Raw genomic sequence first — 12,113 nt, 5'->3', positions numbered from 1 at the left:
GATTTCGGGTAAACTACTACCGCAATATACGCTTAACTATGATCGAAGGGATGTAACTCGTATTAAATCATCTTACATTCGATAATTTTGTTACCTTTCTTGTACACAAGAGTAAAAAATTACACGTTTTCTATCGGGACAACTAGATAATAATTGTTAGTAGGCCTGATGTAATTAGAGGTGCATGTTTTACCATTCAAATAAGAGATAGTTAGAACATATGAGCACGGACATATAATAGATATCGTGTACCAGAGCATGTCAGTGATATTATGCAATATATATGTAGAGAGATGGTTATTTAATTCAATACAATGCTAAAAACTCCATATTGTAAACCCCAGACTTCCTTGAGATGTTATAAATGCAATGGAAACCTTAATAACCAAGCAGTTAAAACAGACGAGGACTAAAAACACAATGCAAAGGTCTTAAAGGGGCTGTACCCCGTATGATGAAATGGCGAAAAAAAAAAGAGAAAATTATCGAAAACTGACATAAACTTGGTATCGATGTGTACAATGCATTGAAACTTACTAACTGAAGTACCACATATTTTACAATTGCTTTATTTTTCGCATTTTTTGTCGTATTTTTCCATTCAAAAAGATTACTGGTTATGTCTACCTAGTAGAATTCATTCCTTATGCGTGATTGACTAATATATGTTATCACGTGATATTACCATGTTAAATATTCCAACTGTTTAGGGTAAGCCTTCGTAGCACAGTGGATACACCTTGCTCATTGGATGAACCTAACCAAAAAGCTTTTGGAATAGCAAACAATATTTTGACAAATGAGCAAATTGGTATCAGAAGGGGCAAAACTATGCGAATGATAAAGTCCTTGTTTTAAACAGTTGTTTCAATATGTTTTAACATTCAGAATTGTGAAACTTAAGGACGCTGAGGTTCCAAAAAAAATATTGGACCGCTTCACGATAAACACATCAGCCTTACACAGGGAAATGCTAATCTTCTCTGTATCAATCCAATTTTAGAGTACGCAACCGCCTTTCGACGGCTACAATAGTGATGTGTATAATGCTTTCATATATATAAGATAGTGACAATAGTAACCTTTGACTGGGTTTCACAATTTGAATGATTGCTTTTTTCAGGAATTTCATTGTTGTATAAATGACGAAAATTTTCATGGAATTGCAATGCTATGTTTTAAATTCTTCCTAATTTTTAATACACACTATGATCGTGGGACAATATCATGTTTTGAGGTATTCTGTCTGGTTTTATTTACATTTGGTTGCCATACAATAGACCACCATCCGTCAGTATCGAGAACACATAGACAGACGCACTGTGTTCGCCATAATACGTACACTGTACGTTACAGACGTGGCTCTGCTGTAAAGGTTCCTAGTCTAACTGGCTTCATTTGTTGGAGAATCCCCATTACACGACATGCACTGATTCATTCGACGATTCAGTGGTCATTCAGATATCCAAAATTCTTTTCATTGAACAATTAAAAAATATATTCATACATGTTGTGTCATATTTTTTTTTTATGGGCCATGGGAAATAACAACGAAATATTGGCATATTACTTAGCTGAGAGTTAATGCCCCTTTCAAACTTAGGAAGTCGTCTTTTTTATAAATTATTTAGAATTTTGACACTTCAAAGAAAATTTCTTAAATATATTTATATCAATAGCAGTGTTAATATCCGTTTCACTATTTTTAAATCAACGTTTTCCCAGAATCACACACAATTTCATTCGATGTATATGAGAATTTCTATTTACCCAGTTAAGACCTAGACCTAGTTAGAACTCTCTGCTGCAGAATTGATGTATACGTCGCTCGATGCCTTTTGAGGAGGGGGCTGCACATTTTGTTATACGGATTAAAATGACACAAACAAAGGAAGTCAAGCGCTGTAGTTCTAAACATGACTTTAATAGTCATCGGATGAACCTGACCAAAGAGCTCTTGGAATAGCAAAATATATTATGACAAATGTAGCACATTGATATAAGAAGGAGCAAAACTTTGTGAGAGATAAAGTCCTTGTTTAAAACAGGTGTTTCAATTTGTTTTAAACACTTAGAGTTGTAAAACTTAAGGGCGTTGAGGTTCCCCAAAAATATTGGACCGCTTCACGACAAGCACATCAGCCTTACGCAGGGAAATGCTAATCTTCTCTGTATCAATCCAATTTTAGAGTACGCAACCGCCTTTCGACGGCTACAATAGTGATGTGTATAATGCTTTCATATATATAAGATAGTGACAATAGTAACCTTTGACTGGGTTTCACAATTTGAATGATTGCTTTTTCAGGAATTTCATTGTTGTAAATACGACAAAAAATCTCTTGGACATGTAATATTATGATTTAAAATCCTTTTGATTTACGGTCGTTGGACAATCGCAAAAAGTGGGGGGTTTTGCCTTGTTTTATTTATATTTGGTTGCTGTATAATAGACCCTCGTCTGTCCGTATCGAGAACACAAAGACAGACGCACTGTGTTCGCTATAATACGTACACTATACGTTGCAGATCGGCTCGGCTCTAGCTAATATTAGGTTCCTAATCTAAGTAACTTGCTTCATTTGTTAAAACATTCTCGATAACGCAACATGCACTGGTTAATTCGACGAATTAATAAATGGTCATTTAGAAATCCCAAATATAATTCATTGAACAATTAATAAATATATCCATACATTTTGTGTTATCAAAGCCTTTTTAATGGGCATGGGAAATAACACCGAAATATTGGCATGTTACGTAGCTGAGAGTTAATGCCCCCTTCAAACGGAAGTTTTTCTTATAAATTATTTATGAATTTTGACAGTTAAATAATGATTACTTAAATATGCTTATATCAAAAGCAGTGTACATGTCTGTTTTACTATTTTTGAAATCAACGTTTTCCCAGAATCACATACAATTCCATTTGCTGTACATGAGAATGTCTATACCCAGTTAAGACCTATATACCCAGTTAGAACTCTCTGCTGCAGAATTAATGTATGTATACACCAATGCCTTTTGAGGATAAGGGTGCACGTTTTGTTTAAAGAATTGAAATGACACAAACAATGGAAGCCAAGCGCTTTAGTTCTAAACAAGACTTTAAGAGTATGTCTCCTTGCTCATCGGATGAACCTGACCAAAGAGCTTTTGGAATAGCAAACAAAATTATGACAAATGTAGCACATTGGTATTAGAGGGAGCAAAAGTATGTGAGTGATAAAGTTCTTGTTTAGAACAGGTGTTTCGATATATTTTAAACACTTAGAGTTGTAAAACTTAAGGGCGTTGAGGTTCCCCAAAAATATTGGACCGCTTCACGACAAGCACATCAGCCTTACGCAGGGACATGCTAATCTTCTCTGTATCAATCCAATTTTAGAATGCGCAACCGCCTTTCGACGGCTACAATAATGATGTGTATAATGCTTTCATATATATAAGATGGTGACAATAGTAACCTTTGACTGGGTTTCACAATTTGAATGTTCGTTTTCGCAGGAATTTCATTGTTGTATAAATGACGAAAATTTTCATGGAATTGCAATGCTATGTTTTAAATTTTTCCTAATTTACACACTATGATCGTGGGACAATATCATGTTTTGAGGTATTCTGTCTGGTTTTATTTACATTTGGTTGCCATACAATAGACCACCATCCGTCAGTATCGAGAACACATAGACAGACGCACTGTGTTCGCCATAATACGTACACTGTACGTTATAGACGTGGCTCTGCTGTAAAGGTTCCTAGTCTAACTGGCTTCATTTGTTGGAGAATCCCCATTACACGACATGCACTGATTCATTCGACGATTCAGTGGTCATTCAGATATCCAAAATTCTTTTCATTGAACAATTAAAAAATATATCCATACATGTTGTGTAATAATTTTTTTTTATGGGCCATGGGAAATAACAACGAAATATTGGCATATTACTTAGCTGAGAGTTAATGCCCCTTTCAAACTTAGGAAGTCGTCTTTTTTATAAATTATTTAGAATTTTGACATTTCAAAAAAAAAATTCTTAAATATATATATATATCAATAGCAGTGTTAATGTCCGTTTCACTATTTTTAAATCAACGTTTTCCCAGAATCACACACAATTTCATTCGATGTATATGAGAATTTCTATTTACCCAGTTAAGACCTAGACCTAGTTAGAACTCTCTGCTGCAGAATTGATGTATACGTCGCTCGATGCCTTTTGAGGAGGGGGCTGCACATTTTGTTACACGGATTAAAATGACACAAACAAAGGAAGTCAAGCGCTGTAGTTCTAAACATGACTTTAATAGTCATCGGATGAACCTGACCAAAGAGCTCTCGGAATAGCAAAAGATATAATGACAAATGTAGCACATTGGTATACGAAGGAGCAAAACTTTGTGAGTGATAAAGTCCTTGTTTAAAACAGGTGTTTCAATATGTTTTAAACACTTAGAGTTGTAAAACTTAAGGGCGTTGAGGTTCCCCAAAAATATTGGACCGCTTCACGACAAGCACATCAGCCTTACGCAGGGAAATGCTAATCTTCTCTGTATCAATCCAATTTTAGAGTACGCAACCGCCTTTCGACGGCTACAATAGTGATGTGTATAATGCTTTCATATATATAAGATAGTGACAATAGTAACCTTTGACTGGGTTTCACAATTTGAATGATTGCTTTTTTCAGGAATTTCATTGTTGCAAATACGGCAAAAATCTCTTGGACATGCAATATTATGATTTAAAATCCTTTTGATTTACGGTCGTTGGACAATCGCAAAAAGTGGGGGGTTTTGCCTTGTTTTATTTATATTTGGTTGCTGTATAATAGACCCTCGTCTGTCCGTATCGAGAACACAAAGACAGACGCACTGTGTTCGCTATAATACGTACACTATACGTTGCAGATCGGCTCGGCTCTAGCTAATATTAGGTTCCTAATCTAAGTAACTGGCTTCATTTGTTAAAACATTCTCGATAACGCAACATGCACTGGTTAATTCGATGAATTAATAAATGGTCATTTAGAAATCCCAAATATAATTCATTGAACAATTAATAAATATATCCATACATTTTGTGTTATCAAAGCCTTTTTAATGGGCATGGGAAATAACACCGAAATATTGGCATGTTACGTAGCTGAGAGTTAATGCCCCCTTCAAACGGAAGTTTTTCATATAAATTATTTATTAATTTTGACAGTTAAATAATGATTACTTAGATATGCTTATATCAAAAGCATTGTACATGTCTGTTTCACTATTTTTGAAATCAACGTTTTTCCCAGAATCACATACAATTCCATTTGCTGTACATGAGAATTTCTATACCCATTTAAACCTATATATACCCAGTTAGAACTCTCTGCTGCAGAATTAATGTATACGTCGTTCAATGCCTTTTGAGAATAAGGCTGCACATTTTGTTTAAAGAATTGAAATGACACAAACAATGGAAGCCAAGCGCTTTAGTTCTAAACAAGACTTTCAGAGTATGTCTCCTTGCTCATCGGATGAACCTGACCAAAGAGCTCTTGGAATAGCAAAATATATTATAACAAATGTAGCACATTAATTGGTATCAGAAGGAGCAAAACTATGAGAGTGATAAAGTTCTTGTTTAAAACAGGTGTTTCAATATATTTTAAACACTTAGAGTTGTAAAACTTAAGGACGTTGAGGTTCCCCAAAAACTATGCTCGTTGGGCAATCACAAATAGTGGTGTTTTTGTCTGGTATTATTTACATTTGATTGCCGTATAATAGACCATCGTCCATCCGAATCGATAACACAAACACGGACGCACTGTGTTCGCCATAATTCGTACACTGTACGTTACACACGCCGCTCTAATATTAGATTCCTAAACTGTCTGTCTTTATTTGTAGGAAAATTCCCGATAACACAACACGCACTGATTAATTCGTCGAATTAATAAATGGTCATTCAGAATTCCCAAATATAATTCATTGAATAATTAATCAATATATCCATACATTTTTGTCATAAACACGTTCTTTTTTATCGGGCATGGAACACAGAAACGAAATATTGGCATATTACGTAGTTTGATTAAATGCCCTTTTCTTAAGTAGGAGGTTGTATTTTTTATGAATTATGTATGAATTTTGACATTTAAATAGTTATTTCTTAAATATATTTATATCAATAGCATTGTACATGTCTGTTTCAGTATTTTTGAAATCAACGTTTCCCCAAATCACATACAAATCCCTGCGCAAGGCTGATTTGCTTGTCATGAAGCGGTCCAATATTTTTTTGAACCTTAACGTCCTAATACCATGCAACTCTGAATGTTAAAACATATTGAAACAACCGATTCAAACAAGGATTTTATAAATCCCACATCATGTGAGTTTTGCCACTTCTAGTATCAATGTGATACGTTTGTCATAATTTGTTTTGCTATTCCAAAAGCCCTTTGGTTAGGTTCATCCGATGAGCAAGGAGACATACTGCTAAAGTCGAGTTAAGAACTCACGCACTGTGTGGGAATGGACACCGGATATAGCTCTAAAAGTGATAAGTAAACATACCAATATGCTGTTGTTTTACTAGACCAGAGGTAAGATCTTGCTGTGTTAACGATTTTCTACCGTATCCACAAATGAAACAAGTGTTTGAACTAATAGCTGAATGCTAAATTTGGCCTATGATGTGCTTTATAATGCTTAAAAATTAGCAGACCATGAAAAATGTTACTTTAAATCTGTGATGATCACCTCAAAACTCACAGAATTTCGACAAGTATTATAATCTTAGGAAATATATCGAATAAATAAAGAAAACTGAATCGAAGGATTTTTCAAGCATAAGCTAAACTATGTTTATTGTAAAAACTGGCAATGTAACTTTTAAACTTTTAAAGATATGCCCTTACAAATGTTCACGATACTGTACCGGGGATAGCCGTTTTGTGAACTGGGGATAGTTTCAAAGTTGAGCAATGTGTATTGGGGATAGCATGTAAAAATGGACCAAGATGATCGTAACACAAAAACAGTATATATACAATACACATAATATTTAATGGCTTTGATATTTCATTCGCCTTTTCTTTAGATTTTGGAGTGCTGGTCCTTGGTATGTCTCTTTGTACATTCATATGCCTTTTCAGGTTGCTTTTGTAGTCAGTTGAATAGGTACATATGCTGCACACAAACGTTTTTTCCATTATCCTCAGTCACAGTTAACGCTGACAAATCCATGGATGCATCCGTCAAATCCATTTTTCAAATTATCTGCAAAAGTGAGAGTACAATGTAATGACAAATTATTGAATAAACTTAAGTTATCAATGAGTTTGGTACATGTCCTCCTAAATGAACGTATACATGTGTATGCATGCTGCTTATATTTCAAGGTTGGTCACAATACTTAGTTTCTCGGTGAAGTGAACGAGCTGAGACCATTTCCTATTCTAAGTAATAGCAACATCGATCCAAGCTTAGAAACAGCTTCAAGTGAACAAAATTTGATCACAATATATTATTTATTATTGATGACTTAGTGTGCAAAAACGTTGCAAAAATAGCCGGGACTTTGACTTTCGGTCCAGCCAACCCCGGGTAAAATCCCCGCCCTGCAGGAACAAACTGATGGTTAAACCCCGGCCAAATGCCCCCGCACCCCAGAGACTCTACATAAGGCCCAATCTCCGCTAAATTTGGCGCTATGACAAAACCACCGCGGTCACCCGGCCCTGCGGGGGCACATGGAAAGTAAAAACACGGCCCTTTTCCCCGGCTATAACCGGTATACCCCAGGACCTGGGGGGCCGTGGTTACAATTGACTGGTGCCCGAAGTGTAATGTAAATATTTTTTATATTATACCGAATCTTTTATATTACCATTAAATACTTTTAAAGCGCTGTAGGTGTGTTTTATTAAACAAAGCTAATGAAGTTTTCTTGCGACTTTTCTACGTCGTTGTGAAAATAGCAAGCCGCACTTACTAGTTGTTTGACGTCACCGGTCAATATTATATTTATGATATGGACAGCTGATGATATAAAACTGAATTTTCATTAGAATGCAAAGACAAACGGACCGATCATCTTTATTTATATATACAAACAAGGGACACATTTATGTAAGGTATACTATACATATAACAGTAACATTATTGCTCTAATTTCTAGATATGGACAACATTGGACAATTTTCCCTGAGCTTGCATAGAGTTAAGAAGTCGTAACCATTATCACAGCCTCGTTAATATAAATACATCGCAACTATCCTCAGTACAGCTAATAGCTATCCCCTGTGCAGTTATTTATTTGCTTCAGCTATCCCCGGTACATCTTCAGGTCATCAAAAAGGATGAATATCTCCATAACAACAGAACATATCGTATTGATATCATACACAATATTAGATGCTGTAATTATAATGAAATCGCTCGATTCAGTTTTTATTCTTATTTTCTATTTGTTGTTTTATGTTTGAAATCGTACCACATAACTGAACATTTGTGAGCGATCATGCAACTTTCGGCGAGAATTTTGCTCTTATACAAAAGAGGAGACACATTTCCATTATATAGTCGTGTATTGCACAGGATTGATCTATTCGAAGCTCTTCGAATTTGATAAATATCACTATAAAATAAAATAATAATAACAAAAAACTTACCATGTGTCAGAATCAAATGCTTATTGATTGATCATTTTTCGAGCTATATCCGGTGTCCATTTCCACACAGTGTCACGTGCTTGGCGTCTTCTGTTTGAGCAATTTCAATCCCTATAAAAATGTGCAGCCTTATCCTCAAAAGGCATTGAACGACGTATCATGTATACCTCAATTCTGATATACTCATTTACAGCGAATAGCATTTGAATATGATTCTGGAAAACGGTATCTCCAAAAATAATGAAACTGAAAGAAACACGGTAATTGATATGAATATTTAAGTAATAATAATTAAAGTATCAAAATTCATACATAATTTAAAAAAATGCTGGTTTTGAAAGGGGCATTAACTCTCAGCTACGTAATCTGCCAATATTTCGTTGTTATTTCCCATGCTCAATAACAAAACAGAAGATTTGATAACACAACAACATGTATGGATATATTTATTAATTGTTCAATGTAAAGAATTTTGGATAACTGAATGACCATTGAATCGTCGAATTAATCAGTGCATGTTGTGCTATCGGCAGTTTTCTAACATACGATATGAAGCCTGTTACTTTATAGATAAGGAACCTTATACTAGAGCCGCGTCTATAACGTACAATGTCCGTATTATGGCGAACACAGTGCGTCTGTCTTTGAGTTCTCGAAACGGACGGACGATGGTCTATTAAACAACAACCAAGTTTAAATAATGCCAGACAAAATTATCTATAATTGATATTGGCCAACGATCATAGTCTATAAATGGGGAGGAATTTAAAACAAAACATTGCACATCCAAGAGAATTCTCGCCGTTTATACAACAATGAAATTCCTGTAAAAAACAAACATTCAAATTGTGAAACCCAGTTAAAGGTTACGATCGACATTGTTTTGTATATATTATATCAGTAAACATCTTATTATTGTAGCCGTCGAATGACGGTTGCGTATACTAAAATTGGATTAATACAGAGAAGATTAGCATTTCCCTGCGTAAGGCTGATGTGCTTGTCGTGAAGCGGTCCAATATTTTTGGGAAACCTCAACGTCCTATAGTTATACAACTCTTAAGTGTTAAATGCATATTGAAACACCTGTTTAAAACAAGCACTTAATCACTCACATAGTTTTGCCCCTTCTAATACCAATGTGCTACATTCGTCATATTTCTTTTGCTATTCCAAGCAGCTGTGTGAAGTTAGCTAAACATACGACATTGGACATTCAAAATCGAATGTTGTGCTGGCACGACATTGGACATTGGACATTCAAAAGTGAAAGTCGTGCTAGCACGACATTGGACATTGGACATTCAAAATCGAATGTTGTGCTGGCACGACATTGGACATTGGACATTCAAAAGTGAAAGTCGTGCTAGCACGACATTGGACATTCAAAATCGAATGTTGTGCTGGCACGACATTGGACATTGGACATTCAAAAGTGAAAGTCGTGCTAGCACGACATTGGACATTGGACATTCAAAATCGAATGTTGTGCTGGCACGACATTGGACATTGGACATTCAAAATCGAATGTTGTGCTGGCACGACATTGGACATTGGACATTCAAAAGTGAAAGTCGTGCTAGCACGACATTGGACATTGGACATTCAAAATCGAATGTTGTGCTGGCACGACATTGGACATTCAAAAGTGAAAGTCGTGCTAGCACGACATTGGACATTGGACATTCAAAATCGAATGTTGTGCTGGCACGACATTGGACATTGGACATTCAAAATCGAATGTTGTGCTGGCACGACATTGGACATTGGACATTCAAAAGTGAAAGTCGTGCTAGCACGACATTGGACATTGGACATCCAAAATCGAATGTTGTGCTGGCACGACATTGGACATTGGACATTCAAAAGTGAAAGTCGTGCTAGCACGACATTGGACATTGGACATTCAAAATCGAATGTTGTGCTGGCACAACATTGGACATTGGACATTCAAAAGTGAAAGTCGTGCTAGCACGACATTGGACATTGGACATTTAAAATCGAATGTTGTGCTGGGACGACATTGGACATTGGACATTCAAAATCGAATGTTGTGCTGGCACGACATTGGACATTCAAAATCGAATGTTGTGCTGGGACGACATTGGACATTGGACATTCAAAAGTGAAAGTCGTGCTAGCACGACATTGGACATTGGACATTCAAAATCGAATGTTGTGCTGACACGACATTGGACATTGGACATTCAAAAGTGAAAGTCGTGCTAGCACGACATTGGACATTGGACATTCAAAATCGAATGTTGTGCTGACACGACATTGGACATTGGACATTCAAAATCGAATGTTGTGCTGGCACGACATTGGACATTGGACATTCAAAATCGAATGTTGTGCTGGCACGACATTGGACATTGGACATTCAAAAGTGAAAGTCGTGCTAGCACGACATTGGACATTGGACATTCAAAATCGAATGTTGTGCTGGCACGAGATTGGACATTGGACATTCAAAATCGAATGTTGTGCTGGCAAGAGCTCTTGGAATAGCAAAATATATTATGACAAATGTAGCACATTGATATAAGAAGGAGCAAAACTTTGTGAGAGATAAAGTCCTTGTTTAAAACAGGTGTTTCAATTTGTTTTAAACACTTAGAGTTGTAAAACTTAAGGGCGTTGAGGTTCCCCAAAAATATTGGACCGCTTCACGACAAGCACATCAGCCTTACGCAGGGAAATGCTAATCTTCTCTGTATCAATCCAATTTTAGAGTACGCAACCGCCTTTCGACGGCTACAATAGTGATGTGTATAATGCTTTCATATATATAAGATAGTGACAATAGTAACCTTTGACTGGGTTTCACAATTTGAATGATTGCTTTTTCAGGAATTTCATTGTTGTAAATACGACAAAAAATCTCTTGGACATGTAATATTATGATTTAAAATCCTTTTGATTTACGGTCGTTGGACAATCGCAAAAAGTGGGGGGTTTTGCCTTGTTTTATTTATATTTGGTTGCTGTATAATAGACCCTCGTCTGTCCGTATCGAGAACACAAAGACAGACGCACTGTGTTCGCTATAATACGTACACTATACGTTGCAGATCGGCTCGGCTCTAGCTAATATTAGGTTCCTAATCTAAGTAACTGGCTTCATTTGTTAAAACATTCTCGATAACGCAACATGCACTGGTTAATTCGATGAATTAATAAATGGTCATTTAGAAATCCCAAATATAATTCATTGAACAATTAATAAATATATCCATACATTTTGTGTTATCAAAGCCTTTTTAATGGGCATGGGAAATAACACCGAAATATTGGCATGTTACGTAGCTGAGAGTTAATGCCCCCTTCAAACGGAAGTTTTTCATATAAATTATTTATTAATTTTGACAGTTAAATAATGATTACTTAGATATGCTTATATCAAAAGCATTGTACATGTCTGTTTCACTATTTTTGAAATCAACGTTT

General features: G+C 35.7%; 6 non-coding genes across 6 annotated transcripts; 1 reads left to right on the top strand and 5 right to left on the bottom strand.

Moving 5' to 3' along the window:
* Nucleotides 1-922: 922 nt before the first annotated feature.
* Nucleotides 923-1,030, bottom strand: LOC128218624 (U6 spliceosomal RNA). Its single transcript, XR_008258411.1, has one exon. It is a non-coding gene; the product is annotated as a U6 spliceosomal RNA (small nuclear RNA).
* Nucleotides 1,031-2,108: 1,078 nt separating this feature from the next.
* On the bottom strand, nt 2,109-2,216 carry LOC128218623 (U6 spliceosomal RNA). Its single transcript, XR_008258410.1, has one exon. It is a non-coding gene; the product is annotated as a U6 spliceosomal RNA (small nuclear RNA).
* Nucleotides 2,217-3,307: 1,091 nt separating this feature from the next.
* LOC128218620 (U6 spliceosomal RNA) lies at nt 3,308-3,415 on the bottom strand. Its single transcript, XR_008258407.1, has one exon. It is a non-coding gene; the product is annotated as a U6 spliceosomal RNA (small nuclear RNA).
* Nucleotides 3,416-4,490: 1,075 nt separating this feature from the next.
* Nucleotides 4,491-4,598, bottom strand: LOC128218622 (U6 spliceosomal RNA). Its single transcript, XR_008258409.1, has one exon. It is a non-coding gene; the product is annotated as a U6 spliceosomal RNA (small nuclear RNA).
* Nucleotides 4,599-9,580: 4,982 nt separating this feature from the next.
* On the top strand, nt 9,581-9,688 carry LOC128218619 (U6 spliceosomal RNA). Its single transcript, XR_008258406.1, has one exon. It is a non-coding gene; the product is annotated as a U6 spliceosomal RNA (small nuclear RNA).
* Nucleotides 9,689-11,316: 1,628 nt separating this feature from the next.
* LOC128218621 (U6 spliceosomal RNA) lies at nt 11,317-11,424 on the bottom strand. Its single transcript, XR_008258408.1, has one exon. It is a non-coding gene; the product is annotated as a U6 spliceosomal RNA (small nuclear RNA).
* Nucleotides 11,425-12,113: the final 689 nt, after the last annotated feature.

The sequence above is a fragment of the Mya arenaria genome, chromosome 14 (genome assembly GCF_026914265.1).
Source record: "Mya arenaria isolate MELC-2E11 chromosome 14, ASM2691426v1".
Taxonomy (NCBI): Eukaryota; Metazoa; Mollusca; class Bivalvia; order Myida; family Myidae; genus Mya; species Mya arenaria.
This window is presented reverse-complemented; position numbering and strand designations above follow the sequence as displayed.